The sequence below is a fragment of the Mustela nivalis genome (assembly GCF_964662115.1).
Source record: "Mustela nivalis genome assembly, chromosome: 9".
Lineage (NCBI taxonomy): Eukaryota > Metazoa > Chordata > Mammalia > Carnivora > Mustelidae > Mustela > Mustela nivalis.
The window spans coordinates 12,601,956-12,617,088 of NC_139028.1; the positions used below are offsets into that span (position 1 = coordinate 12,601,956).

The 15,133-nt window shown below is 42.8% G+C and overlaps 1 long non-coding RNA gene across 1 annotated transcript; it reads right to left on the reverse strand.

Moving 5' to 3' along the window:
• Positions 1-894: 894 nt before the first annotated feature.
• LOC309841371 lies at positions 895-7,397 on the reverse strand. Its single transcript, XR_014299092.1, has 3 exons — positions 7,300-7,397; positions 4,424-4,495; positions 895-2,964 (listed from the first exon to the last, which is right to left on the reverse strand). It is a non-coding gene; the product is annotated as an uncharacterized lncRNA (long non-coding RNA).
• Positions 7,398-15,133: the final 7,736 nt, after the last annotated feature.

A 15,133-nucleotide genomic window follows, 5' to 3' on the forward strand; every position in this document is an offset into this window, starting at 1 on the left:
CCATGCTGAGAGATGAGGCTTACCAGCTGCATCATTAACTGCACTGCACGTAAATCCCTATTTCCTATCATCTTCATGATCATTTCTAATTTGGGGGGATTTCTTGTTAGAGCTGATTAGATGGACTTAGCTTTTTGTTTACAGCTAACAAAGACCTCCGTCGTGCCAGAAGCATCGGTTCTGCCATTTTCTGTTGCTCAGCTGGAATCACCCTTATTCACCTCCACTGTAGGGAATTTAGAATTTTCTAACCCCCTTGTCCATTTTGCAAAAATAGTTTTTGGATTATGTAAGCAACTTACCAGGCACCAAAATCATGCCTTGCTTAAAGCAAAGGAGGGAAGGCACCAGAGGCAGATCCTCTGCCTGAGAACTCCCACTCCACTCTTCTTTTAGAGTAGCTCTCTAAGTCTGCGACGTGTGACAACCCAACACGCAGACCTGATGAAGCCTCCAGCACACCAACGGGGAGTGGAGTCGCATTTGCTCTCCATGAAACTGTAAATAGAATTTTCAATGTCTTCCAGCTACGCTCAGCTGTGCGCACTGTACGGTAGAGGTCACGGACCTCTAGGAGGTAGGCCTGGGTCACGTTTCTCAAAGGGTGGGCCTTAGGCTGGCGTCATCAGCAGCACCTGGTGAAAACGGAATTCCAAGCTCCACTAGACAGCAGCCAGCTAAAGGCAAATATGAGTTTTCACAGCTTTTCTGAACCCCGGTAGATTACAGGGTACGTTTCAAAATCTCTGCAGCCAGGGCCTAGTGATTCTGCACGTTTAATAAGCCCTCTTGCTGCTTTTCAAATGTTCAACCATCGAAGAAAAATTTTGCATGTTATCTGTCAACACAGTACTCTTCAAAAACCTGCTCCAGAGTAACGAATTGCCAGGGTTCTAATATTTGGGGGTTTTATTTTAGGTGAAATGTTTTCATTTTATAAGGTACGAGGGACCAAGAAACCAAATGGTACAGCACTCAGAGTATAAAATTATTACAGAACCTGTAAAATGTATTTTCTCATAACAATCCCAATTACTGTCATCTCCATATCCATTTTACAGATGTAGCAACTGAGACTTAAAGACGCAGTGCAAGCTGGTTAAATAGGAGACATTTTTAAGAGACTGACTCACATTCATGTCTGTGTCCTCACATGAATAAAAAAGCTCAGTTTTATATGTTAAAACGTATCTATCTACTTTTGTCAAGCACGACACTAAACATACATTATTATTTAACCCAAACAACAAAAACAATCCCAGGAGTTAGTTTTATGCTCTCAGTTTGACAAATGTGGAAACAGAGGCTCCACCAGATGAAACGACTTTCCTAAGATCACACAGTGACAGAGACAGGAGTGCCTCCCAGGGTCTCTCCTTCTCCAAGCTTACACATAATGCTCAAGGACACCACTGCAGGAAGATGTCCATCGGTATTCTAAGTCTGTCCAAGCATTATGAGACAAATACAGACTTGACAAACATGAAAAATGTTTTGTTTAAATGGTTCCATCTTTTCAGCAAGCACACGCAGGAATAATTTATACAGTATAACTTTTAACCTTCAATAAAGATAGTGTGTCCCGAATCCTAATTGCAAGTTTAGATGTTCTCTTGTCAACTTTTTAAAAAGACGAGCGGTATTAATTGTCTTGTTCTCTTCTGTCATTCCAGTTCTCATCATCAGAAATAAGATTGGTCCCCATAACTTTCTCCCCTATTTCTGATCATGGCTTTGGAGACCATGGTTAGGAGGAAGTCAACCAGGCCTAGAATTGACTTTTCAACATCCCTAGGAAGGCTGTTGACATTCTCAGGATGAGGAATTAATAATTAATTAGCACTGATTATGGAGCTCTTCATGAAATTTAACACACCATAATGGAAACAGATAGCTTTGAAATATCATTTGAAACAAGAAACTTGGTGAACCTGAATTATTGAGGTGGTGATACAGGTAGACCATGATCTCAAGTTTAAAAATGTTTTCTGTGCCTGCCTGAATAACTGTTTGGGGTTTAAGGACTCTGACAGATTTCTTAGGTCATCCCTTCTCTTACAAATTCCTCCATAGTTTTAAATGCTCTTTCAGTGCTGTGGCTGTATGTTATTGTGACAGTGGCCTCGTGTTAACTAGTTCTGATCTAATCCAAGGAGACTGGGGTGGGGTGAGGTGGATAGGCAGACAAGCATTGACTGGGAATTCAGGAAACAAAAGGAGTTGAGGATAAACTGTTAAACAAATGAGCCTCTAGGACCTCAAGAAATGCAGGAAGCACAAAGCCGGATCCCGGTCTATGTAGCACACACCTCCAACCAGGAGATGGCAGCAGTGGAAGCAGGAACTTAGAGGAAAAAATAACAATGAATAACAATCCCGGGCAAATATCCATACTTGGAAATCAGGACCCTGCTCCCTAGTGCTCTGGCATCACTAAAGACTCCTGGCTGGTGTGGAAGCCTCCAGGAGGTGCCATGTCACTGAAGTGATCCCAGGCTTCTCCCATTCAGCGTCCCAACAGGAAGGGTTAGGCATACGGAGCAGACATCAACCAAGCCAGGGTTGCAAAGGGTCTCTCAGAAGTTAGCCCAGTTTCTACAAAGAAAAGTCAACTAGACGTCACAGAGACACCACAGTATTTCAGTAAGAAGCAGAATGATGACTAGGGATTTGGGCCATAAGTTATGGAATGAAGCAGAAAAGCAAATCTGACTGGGAACTAAAAATGTTGACAATGGCGGCCAGTGCCAACAATGTAGGCTGGGCCTCCGGTTCTGCCAGTTCTTGGAAGGGTGGTGAGATGCACCCCTGGGAGGACTCAGGTCTGAGGTAGGAGGTATCTCGGCAATGCACAACCAATCGTGTGTTTGGGGGTAGTTCAGGTTCTTGAGCCACAATGAAGTGATGCATGAGCACAGCTACAGTCCAATGGTGCAGGTCACAAACGCCCCTTTCCATTAACTGCTAAATGAGGTAAAGGAATGAAACCAAGGGGTCAATTAATTGCATAAAAGAAGGCCAGTGACTGTTTCTTCCCAGGAGCTTGAAGAGACTGTTGTTGGGACTGGGGTCACACCTAATCATCACAAGGAAAGATTATTACAGTAAGGAATTCACTTCTAGTACAACGCCTTGCATTCTTGGTTGTGCCATTTTATAAAGCATGGCTTAGCCTCAAGTTGATCTAGAATGGTTGTCAGTTCTCCTAGCCAAGTCTATGACAGGTGATGGCTGGAGTTTTACATCCCTAGAAACGCTGACCTTAAAGAAAGGGGGTCAAACCACGAATTAAAGAAGAGCTGATTAATTAAAAAAAAACCTGTTTGGTGTTCTAAACCAAAACACTTAGATTTCTGTAATCATCTCTATTTCCTGAGGGAAGATGTGCGTCAGGAACACTCCTTCCCTTTGTCATACTTTTTGGTTAAAGTAGCATCTTATCAGGTTGTCTATCTGGCCTAGAGCCCAGGATGAAGCAAGACGTCAGTCACCCATCCTTCTTTTAAGGAAGAGGATCTGGTGCTCAGCCTCAGATACATAGCACAGCTCCTGCACGGTCCAAAACACTCTTCTCAACCATTTCCCCTTTCACTTCAAGATCCAAGGTTGTACTCTCCTGGTGAGTCAGGTTCGGAACAGGTGCTTGGCAGAGATGGCCCCCAGGTAAAGATGGTAAGCGAGCAAAATCAGAATGCTCCAGAGCCAGAGCACCCTTGCTTTGTTTCTTGCACAAACAGGACAGGGGATCCTCCAGGGAAATCTGATATGTAGACATTCCTAAGGAATTTGAGGTTCAGACTTTGATCACCATGATCCAGGCCCTTGAACCACAAAACACAGTGAGAACCCCACCTTCCTCCCAAAAATACTATTGGGGAGACTAAGGATGTCATCCATTAGGTGAGGTCCTATACGGACCTGGAGACTGAGGCTAAAGCCACTAGTCTACCACTATAGATGTAGCCAAGGTCGACAAAGGGACAGCCCTATTAGAAGGGGGTAAATGTAATCCCAGCCACCCAAACAAGGCAATTTCCATACCAACCTTTGGCCAGGAAGCCAGAGTCCCAAGTCATACACAAATGCCTGAAGAGGACGACATAAAGCAGCCCACAGGGAAGAGAGCTGTCAGGCCTTGAATATGGAGCTGAGCCATTTCCACCCCCGCTGGACACAGGACATACAGCTAGAAGATTCTCAGACTCCCACAGCTGACACAGGTCTCCTATCAATAGTTGAGGCTTGGCCTCCTCCCTGCTGTAATGCATTCCAATTTCAACTGGTGAAAGACTTCAAAGCTTTGAATTTAAAAGCTGGGTTACTGCTTCCCTCTCACCAGCACTGTTTTTCTCCCCCAAGATTTGTCAGGGCTTTTCCATAAATGCCATCCTGGGGGCTGTTACTCACAAAGCAGGTTGCTTACCTCTTGAAACGAAAGACCTTCAGTCTGATTTTCATGTGGTCAGTAGAAGAGTCCAGGTCTAGATTCTAGGGCCTAGAAAAATAGAAAAAGGTAGGTCAATACCAATAGCTGGTCAGGACTTCTGAAGTCCCACTGGGTCGAAATGTCAGTGAGGCAGGCCATGCTGTGATGAGACATCCCATGGGCTGCGTCTTTTAAGAGGTGGTCCTCCTCGGTGAAAAAGGAGATGTAAGGCCTCAGAGCAGCATTCTCCCATAGTGATGCTGGTCTAGATGCCACAGAACCACAGTGTTTTATGGGGGGGTGGTAGTCAGGGCCTGAAAGGGACAGATAAGGTTGGTAGTCACTCATGCTCTTATTTGAAAATTAGGTTATAAAAAAACAACACTCCACCCCTTAGGGGCATAAGGGCCTGAAAGATACATATGCACTCAGGTGCATATTCAGTTAGACTGACTGCAGCTAAGACCAGGAGAAGCCACCAGCAAGGAGAGACAGGACCTCTTTGGGTACCATTGGCAAGGTCTGTTTCACCAAAGGGAAGATGCGGAACTAGCCATCCATCCTCCAGTGTGGCCGAGCTCCGGCCAACCAGAAAGCAGGGCAGACTTATCAGTGACCTGCAAGCAACCCAAGGTCATCCCAAAACAATGACAAAGAAGGGATCCAACAGCAGACAATTATTGAAACTCCTAGCAAACCATCTTCAGGGAAGCCTACCAGTAGGGAAAAGCCCTCTGTCACCAGAATTTAAAGACAAAGTCAGCTCAGAAGAGCTGGAGGTTTAAGGGAAAGCAAGTGCCCATAACTTGGGCTCAAAAGCGCCAAGCAGTAGGGATGCCTGGTGGGCTCAGTCCGTAAAGCATGTGACTCTCAGTGTCAGGGCTGTAGGTCTGCGCCCCATGTTGGGTCTAGAGATTACTTTAAAAATTAAAGAAAAAGAAGTGTTTTTTTTTTTTTTTTTTTTTTTTTAAATTTAAAAAGAAGCAATGGGCAGGAAATACTTCTTAAGAGCTCATAGGCCAAACCAGACACTGAGCAGTAGGGAGAAACCCTGTGGGGTCTTCAAATCCCTTCTGAGGGAAGCAGCTGGGGCAAGCTGGAACAGACATGTGAGAGCTCCAGGACTCCAGGTGTGTTCAGAAGGCTCCCACTGTGGGGACAGTCCAAGCCCTCAGGGAGCAGAGATGAATAGTGTCTGATTTATATCACTCCTGGTAGGTCCTGTCCCCTGGTCTCTTTCACTATTCAACTTCTAGGTTATTAATTCAGTTCTCCCCAATTAGGCTATAAATTCTTTGAAGGCCATAGCATATACTTTTATATCTTACATTATTGCCTCCAGGATCAAGTACTGCACGTAAATAGTGCTAATACATGTTTGTGGCTCCATTCTGTATATGAGTGGAAAGGCCCTGAGGTAAGTTCGAGAACATACTGCCGGGGGCACAAGTGAGGAGTATCGCTTTCCCGCAAGTCTCATCACCTTTCTGCTCCTCAACTGCTTTCCTGTGAAATATGGCCTTTAGACCAAACTCCTGATTTTCCAGTTGCGTTTCTCTCAGCCTTGGGGTTTCTTAGAGATGTGTCAGGTTGCCACCAAGCACACTGGGAAGGGAGAGAGGGGACGGACACCTGACTCAAGCCCACTGTACAGACAGCACATCTGCTTCTACTGGTCTTACATCGTGGGGTTCATGTAGAGGCCATCCTAGCCAGGTTCCGTGGCTAAAATTTTTTAGAATTACCTTGTTCAAATATTTCAAAGGTCCCTTTCACTCTAACATAATAGGGTCTTGTAATTTCCCTGATGTTTACATGGGACACGAGTCTTACTAGGTAACAGTCCATCTCTGTCCAAGGACCGTGCTTCCCCTCCCAGCCCTGGCCTCTGCTGCCACCCTCCACGTCTGCAGAGATGAAACAGCCCGGCTGTGTTTGCACTGAACTGCATCCCTGGTTTGCGCTCCCCAGCTCTCTCATTTCACACACGAAACCACCTCCCTTTCCTCCAGCTTTTCAGGACCCCAATTGGTGTCCTGACAGGTGGAAAAGGCCCCCGGGACACGCCTCCCTTCACTCCACGTGGATACATCCCTGCTTCTTTCAGCTTTTCCCTTCCATATAGGGTTCTCCCTTGTGTCTCCTCTGGCTGGCGTTAACGCTTAGCTTTCTTCTCCCACTCTGTCTATTTATACCTGAGGGTTCCCAAGAACACTAAGAATTTCTGCAGGTAATGTCAAAAGACAGCCAGCCAAGTGATGGAAAAGGGAAAAGACAAAGGGGAGGCGGAGAGTGAGAGCAGCAGGAGAAGGTGTGCGTGGCCTGCTTCCCTTCCTCTCTCTCTCTGCCTGCCTCTCTGCCTACTTGTGATCTCTGTCTGTCAAATAAATAAATAAATTCTTTAAAAAATTTAAAAAAAAAAAAAACTTACCCCAAGTTGCCACTAGGTATGGGGCTGCCCCTGACTTATAATTAGCTAAGAGACAAAGTCGCATAAAATATGTACTCTAGGGGCACCTGGGTGGCTCAGTGGGTTAAGCCGTTGCCTTCGGCTCAGGTCGTGATCGCAGGGTCCTGGGATCGAGTCCCGCGTCGGGCTCTTTGCTCAGCGGGGAGCCTGCTTCCTCCTCTCTCTCTCTGCCTGCCTCTATACCTACTTGTGATCTCTGTCAAATAAATAAATAAAATCTTTAAAAAAAAATATGTACTCTATTCTTTATCACCAAATTAGTCAACGCCATGACTTTAGAGAGAATATCACCTGGTCGTTCAAAGGTGCAGTTAGACTGCCTGGAATCTTGCCGGCTTTGTGACCTTGACCATTCCATGTCTCGGGTTCCTCATCTTAAAGTGGGAATGATAAAAGGACTCACCTTTATGGCTGTGACCATGATGAAGTGACAGAATGCAAGCACAAGATAGGACAAGATTCTAAACAAATGTTTTGCTTTAAGACTTTTCCCCCGTTCCCATCCGCTATACCACGTTCCTTTTTAAGTGAATTGGCCTGGTCTCGGGTGGCCTCACCATGTCGACCAGCGCCTAATAAATGTTAATGGTAAGTGATGGCAAACGTTGCTTCTCTCTCTGGAGTGCCTATTAAATGCCCTTGCTGTCGTGCTAGTTAAGGACTAGCTCCACTTAGGCAAAAAAAAAAAAAAAAAAAAAGGAAATAACCACATTATAGTCTATTCACAATAGTCATGTTCAGGTTCAGCCTGGGGAAGTGTACACATTTTGATTTTATGGCAAGAATATAATAAAATATAATACAAACAAGCTCCTGTTCATGCTTTTACAGAAGTTGGCTTATTTCCTAAGTGTGTGGTTCTTAATCAGCTGTGTGCATTGGAGTCACCTAGGAGAGTTTTCAAACACATACGTGCCTGGGCCCCACACCCCAAGGATTCGGATTCCTAGGCCTAGGTGATGTTCTGGCATGTTTATTGGGGAAATATTTACGTAACCGACTCTGATGCAAAACTCATGTTCCAAGTATTCCTGGCCCCTTTCCTCCCATTCTCCAAAAGCCAATTTCAACGAGAATGAAAACATCACCCACAGTTTTGATGGCACTCTCCATACAACTAGGGGTTCTGGGATTTTCTTAGCAAATTCTCTGATTACAGAAGGAAATGTCTATAGTTCAATTTCATCACAGAAGCATGGAATCATGTTCCATGAGGACTGAGCTACTAGGAACTCTGCTAGCGTGTTCTTCTGCCAATTTAATGAGAACAACAACAAAACAGAGCCTTTGTTGATGATTTTGTGGCTCTCTTCCTTCACTGAAAGCTGATGTTTTGAGCATGATGGCTTTGCTATCGCCACTTTGATTTTTCCCCTGGGAGCTTCTCCCCCTACTTTCTTATTTTAGGATGCTTGTTCACATTGATATCTGAGGCACCCAGTCATGCAGAACTTTGACCCAGAAACAACAGTGGAACAGGGAACAGGATTAAAATATAATGAATTTTATTCTATTTAACTTTGATCTAGACATGAGAGTGGAACAGGGAACAGGAAAAATGTAATGAATTCTCCTCTACTTAACTAATGCATGTGTTTTACTTTCCTAAAAGGATAGATGTTATAAATAAAAAAGACATATTGGTTCACCTACTTGTAACTCCTCAGCATTGAAAGTTCTCCATTTACCATTGGCTGCTTCTGTGCCTTTAAAAAGTGTTGATAATCTGGCCATCTGTAGCGGCTCCTTCCATACTAGCTCTAAGGAAACACTGGCTAGAGTGATCTAGCAAACAAAACAGGGATTTTAAAAGAGGGCTGTATTTCTTTGTGTATTCAAACACAAGTATCTCATCTCCTTTATTCCCAAATGCACAGAAATCAATTAAATCGGAGACGTGAGAGCTCCCATTGTCATGTTAGTTGAGAGGTACTTGCAAATTTATTAGTAATGTTTTGGTATCTCAGAGAAGCTTCACAGAGGACATGCCCTTTCTACAATAACAAAAGAATAGGTACTCTAAGCCTGGCTGTCATCTGGAATTTCAAGAGCTGAAAAGTCAAACTTACAGAGGCACATCACTGTACAGTGCTCTATGTTGTGACTAATATACTTAAATACGAAATGTCGAGCTACAGCCTTTTCCGTGAGCTGCGTACCCACACTGCATGAGTCACAGGGCACTGTCGTGACATGCCACTGAGCTACGAGGAGACATGCTCTTGGATGGAAAAGTTTCCTTATGTGTAGGAAACTGCTGGACATAACTAAAGAGGGATATACTCAGACACTCCTTCCGGTGGGCTCCCTTCCGGAATCTGTCCATCTCTCCAATCCACCACTTACTCTTTTGCACTAAAAGTATCTGTCTCCATGACTCTTTTTGATACTAGACTGCTACTATTTGGGGGACTGGTCTCCACAGTATTTATCTTCACGTTCCCATCGCCCACCAGAACCTAACACATAGCAGTCAATAAATCCAGCATAAAGACAAGATGTCATGGTAATATTAGTTTTCAGTTTGTGTATTAAGTAAGTAGGAGAAATATCTCCACATATATAGTAACACAGCTTCTGAACCAAGAATTGAGATTCATCATCTGAAACACAATCTAACAGAAAATACTAGAAATCTGGAGAGTCTCAACATTCTGGACAGATGAATGCCTTGTCCACGGTATACATTTATCATCCTTCCCTCCTCTCCATCTATCCACCATCCAACCACTTACCTATCCACTCACCCATCCGTCCATCCCTTAGTTACTCAAAGTACATTAAACCAACTCATATTTCCAAAATGAGGTGGAGAGTGATATATGTTGCTTTTAAATAAATATATAGTCAGGAAGATTACTTTTTAGCTTCTTAGTACAGAATTTTTTGCTAATGGGTCACCTAACATAGGATTTAAATTAATGAACACATTTTATTTTTTTAAAGATTTTATGTAGAGAGAGAGAGAGGAAGAAGCAGACTCCTTGCTGAGCAGGGAGCCCGAAGCAGAACTCAATCCCAGGACCCCGAGATCATGACCAGAGCAGAAGGCAGAGGCTTACCCTACTGAGCCACCCAGGCGCCTCTCATGAACATATTTCAAAACCCTCACCAAAACTTTAAAAATTTAAATTTAAACTTCTTCTCCACCATATAGATAAATATCATGGGGAAAGCCACACTTTATTAGATTATTCCTTCTTAAAACAACAAGCTGGTAGATTCTGAAGAAAAAATATATTTAAAATAGCAACGTCTATAAAAAACTTGATCTTCAGTGTTGCCTCACTTGAAGATGAATGAATTATATCGATTTTCAGAAGAATCAGAATTATTCAGTTATGAAATAATAATGAAGATTTCTGTTCCACAGACACACACAAAAAAAGCCTTTAGGTTTGATGCTAATTATGAGGTAAACAATATATTCACGGTTAAGGCAAATGTTACAATACATATGTGGGGTAATCATGTGGGTATTTTATTGGAAAATAGTTTGGAATAAAACAACCCCATAAATTCCCAATATGTGTTGGAATGGAAAACTGGCAATAATGTTATATTGTGTAATAGCTAATTGGTACAATTTTTAGTTGTACCCTTTCAATAGTTTAACATGATCAAGCCATCTGTTTTAAATATAATTTTGCATATATGTTTATAAAAAATAAAAAATTTAAATAAATAAATAAATAAATAAATATAATTTTGCCAGAGATTTTTAAATCCTTATTATTTAATTATAAATGTAATAATACATAATAAAATAAATAATTTAATATTTAATTATTTAATTAATCTTTAATTATTATTCTAAGCTATGCATCCGGCAGATTCTTTTTTTTTTTTTTAAGAGAGAGAGAAAGAGAGAGTGCAGAGCACGGAGGGGAAGAGGGAGAGAAACCCAAGCAGACTCCTCACTGAGCACAGAGCCGCACACCAGACTCAATCTCGTGACCTTGAGATCACAACTCAAGCCAAAACCAAGAGTCTGCTCACTTAACCCAGTGAGCCACTCAGGTGTCGCCAGAATTCTTTTAAATAAACTAGGTCCTAATTCAAAAATGTTCACTGTATCCACAAAGAGTGTTCCCAAAAGTTAGCAAAATGCTCTCCACTGGTAGCTTTACCATGTAAAGAACATAACATGAGAAAATTATTTTAATGAAAACTATATGTGAAATTAATTGTTGAGAGAAGTGCAAATCTAAGAATTTCCATATGCCTCCTGGCCCTCACTCACTTCTTTTTTTCCCCCAATGAATGAGAAAAAAGGAGCCACTCTTCCACCATGCTGGCCACAGCCTTCTTACATGTGCCCTCCTAGCCAAGGCCAAGAGCAGCAGGGAGGTGGACACAGCTGCATTATTTGCTGAGACCACTGCACACTGATTCCTTTAAGTCTGACCACCAGAGCCATGAGTTCTAGCCCTCAGCAGTCTTTGAAGCTGCCATAAGCAGTATAGGCAATTTCACTATTCCATTAAAACCATGTTGAGCGTGGTTCCAACCCTGGGATCAGCAACGAGCAATTTAAAAATTTAATAGGTCTAAGCCTCCCTTACACCACTACTGAGATCTAGAAGTTGGCTGGATTTTGAACAATAAGGGAAATAATGTCGTCCAGAGCAATGTCTAGCCCACCACCATCCACAAAGTGACTGGAATTCTCATTTACTTCCTTCTACGTATTCTGGGTTGTGTCATTTTCAATAGGTGCATTTTTTTATTTGCTGTCCATGGAAAATATTTGTTTTTTTAGGTGTCTTGAATTGCCCTGGAAGTTTACCGTGGCATCCAAACAGATGACTTGTCTTTCCAGAGTTTCACCAAATGGTTTCCGTGCAACCTAAGTAGTATAAGTTCTCAAGAAGAAATTACATAGGTTCTTAATTTGTATTAGAGCCTAGTTATCATAGATCCATAGAAGCCTAAATTTTCTCCTACCCACTATATGTGACCATCCTCAAAAAGAAAAACAAACAAACAAAAAAACCTTCAAAAATGTTAATTTGCACCTTAAATATATTCTAGTGTAGAAGTTGCTACCTACTGAACATTAAGGCCCCAACTCAAGGCTGACCATTATTAAAGGTCACTGCAGGCTGGGCTCATTAAAATTTCCAAGTAGGAGCATCAACCACAACGTCAGCCACAAAACAGTCCAACTTCTACCCTGCTGTTTTCTCTTGGATTCCCGCAGGACGGCCATCTTTCAGAGATTAACTAAGCTCCCTTGGACTTGGCTGACAAGATTGGGGGCCTGAGCACCAGAACTCACAGATGTTTTTGGCCTACATTGTCAGGGGGCAACAACACCTGAAACAAAAACCAGCCCCGGAGGAGTCTGACAGGGTGACTGAAAGGGAAGGAGGAGGTTTAGCAGAGAGTTAATCCTATATTAGCAAAAACCTGGAGAAAAGCCCCAAACTAGTGTGTGTGTGTGTGTGTGTGTGCACGCATGGGTGTGTACAAATATCCTCTATTTGGATATGAGTTCCTCAAGATCACAGTGTTTTATCCATCTTTGTCTCCCCAGTATCTAGCGTAACACATTGTCTACACTAGGTGTTCAATTAACGATTATTAAGTAGACTGCATTTTTTTCCAGGGTTGAGGCCCGGAAAGCCTTCTCTGTGCCATATCCTGGGAACTCCTGCGAGGCAGGGTGTCTCAGAGCCTCAGTGTATTTGGTTTCAAGCATTCTCTAGCATGATGACTAACCCTCCTACAATCCCAGGTACAGTTTTATCAGTATAGATCTTAGAAAGCATATTGGGTCCAACTGCCATGTCAGTGCTGTACCCAGAACTCCATTCTATTGGAAAACAGAATGACCTTATATTAATTTCTAAACTTTACACAACAATTAAGCAAAATGAGACAAGGCCCAATACTTTTTAAGCCCAGAGGTTGCCTTTCCGGTCTCATGATGAAGCCAATATACACAATACATGCATCTCCTACTACCAATTCTTCAAGTCACAGCATGAGGACCAGAGCCAGATTCAAAAGAAATAAATGGGCCATGACTTCCACCCCACCCCACCAAATGACCCAGGCAGGAAATTCGTACTTGCCCATTGCTCCATCAAACCTAGCTGAAGATAGAACCTCTGGGTGGGGAGGTTTTTATTCAAATAAAGAGTGATGTTCCACGAGAAATCTCCTGGCAAGGCAGCCTACCCACCTGCCTGCAAAAGACCCAGACTCTGTGCCATGAGCTAAAGTGGAATCACAGAGACGCAAGAGTCCTCTCCCTCCTCAGCTCTACTGCTGTCACTGGGACAGGCTTTAGTGGCACAAGTTCCTCCTCTGTGGACCCTCCCTAAACGCTCCATCAGATGATCTCAGTTCCTTCAGCTGCCACCTCTACGGATCCCGTAGTAATCTGTTAAATACAATTTTTATCCAGAGATAAGGGAGCTAGAGTCATGACTAACGTCTATTGAGCACTATGGGCTAGCCGCGATGCTAAGCACTTTACAAATCACCCGTGTAATTCCTCCAGCAACACTATGAGGTAGGCATGCTCACTGTCATCCTCACTTTAGACAGAAGACTGAAAAACAGTGAAGCCTAGATCCTTGAGTCTCTAGTCTGGTCCTTTATCATTATGTGACATCGCTGTAACAAGTGTTACCAAACACTTTACTTCCTTCATTGTAACAATTAATTGCTGCCAAACTACCTGGGCAAGGATCCTTGTGGTTTGGAAACCCGTAAGGACTTCCTGGATCCATCCAAACAAGGTGGTTAACCTGAAATTCTATATGCCTCTCTGTATGCCATCCTACTGCACTTTTAGTCAGAGAGCTCCAGTGTTGATTAACTGATGAGAAATGCCTTATTTGCCTGTGACAATGGTGTGTATCAGAGCAGTTTCCCTTGAGCAGTGCCTAGTTGGTACTCTACTAACAGATAACAGATGTCCGATGATGGAGATATTTAGAAAAGCTTTTTCAGTTAGCAGAGCATGAGGTCACACATCTTGGTGTACTTACAAGCTTGGCAGTTGTAACCGTAACCATGATGAAGCACAAAGGAAATGCCTGGAGATGGGAAAGAGCTGATGAGGCTTCTTTAAAGAACTCCTGAGAGCATCACACTAGACAGTCATTTCTAGACATCTTAAAGGGGCATGGGTGTCAAATCAGGCTTCCCAAAAAACTCCGGGTAGGTTTATTAGAAGATGGAAGGTGATTGAGAGAGAGAAGAGAAAGAGAGAAAAGCTGGTGATAGCCAGGAGAGAGTGAATAAAGATGGAAGAAAATAGTCTACTGATAGAGACTGGGGTGGGTGGGGGAGGACATATTCACTATTATAATGAGCTAATTCCTAGGGTGATGGCCGTTGGTGGTCACTTCTCCAGAGCAGTGGCAAGAGCCAGAGGTACATTGTTCAAAAATGGCAGGTGGGGGAGATGGAAAAGAGAAAGAAGTTTTAAAGATAGTTGCTGTGGACCAGCAAGAATGCTGAAGCAAGAATGATACGGATTTACAGATAATAGGTTGTGGCTTTCATTATAACACACAAATTATTTAATGAATTAAGGTTTTCTCTACTCTGAGGTGTAGACATCTGTGGCTTTGTGGCAGGAGGGAAATTAGGAGAATAGAAAAGGGTGATATTGAGCCAAATCATAGGGTCAATAGATGGAGTAATTAGAAAAGAACTATAATTTGAGGAAGCAAGAAGAGTTGAGAACCTGCATACATTCCTTCATTCATTTCACAACCTTTTACTGGGGATCTATTGAATAATGGTCATCTGCTAAGTGTTGTCTACATCAGAATGAATGAGATCCTGCCCTGGAATTAAACATAAACTGCAGCAAGGCTGTCACTAATTGCTATGGAATACACGTACACACGCATGCTTTGGAAAAGTTGGTTCTAAGAGGTGACAAGTCTGTCTCATGCTCAGACAATAAGAGAATCAGAGAAAAAAGCTTGAGTTATTCAGATAGCAGATAGATCCAGTCAAATGACATACAACAGAAAATAACTATTGACATAAATAGAGGCCAAAGATCATGAAAGGGGAGGGATCAGGAGTGGTGCGTGATCCTGGAAGAGAGGCCTGGGATTCAGAAGAGCTGGGAATCCAGGTTGCATCCAACCAATGGAAACACTGTTCCTTGACTTTAGAGAAAGGATATAATTTGGTGAAAGGACTAAACTCTCTGGCTTTCCCCCACCCCCTCCCATTCTTCATATGGGATTGTCCAACCTAGA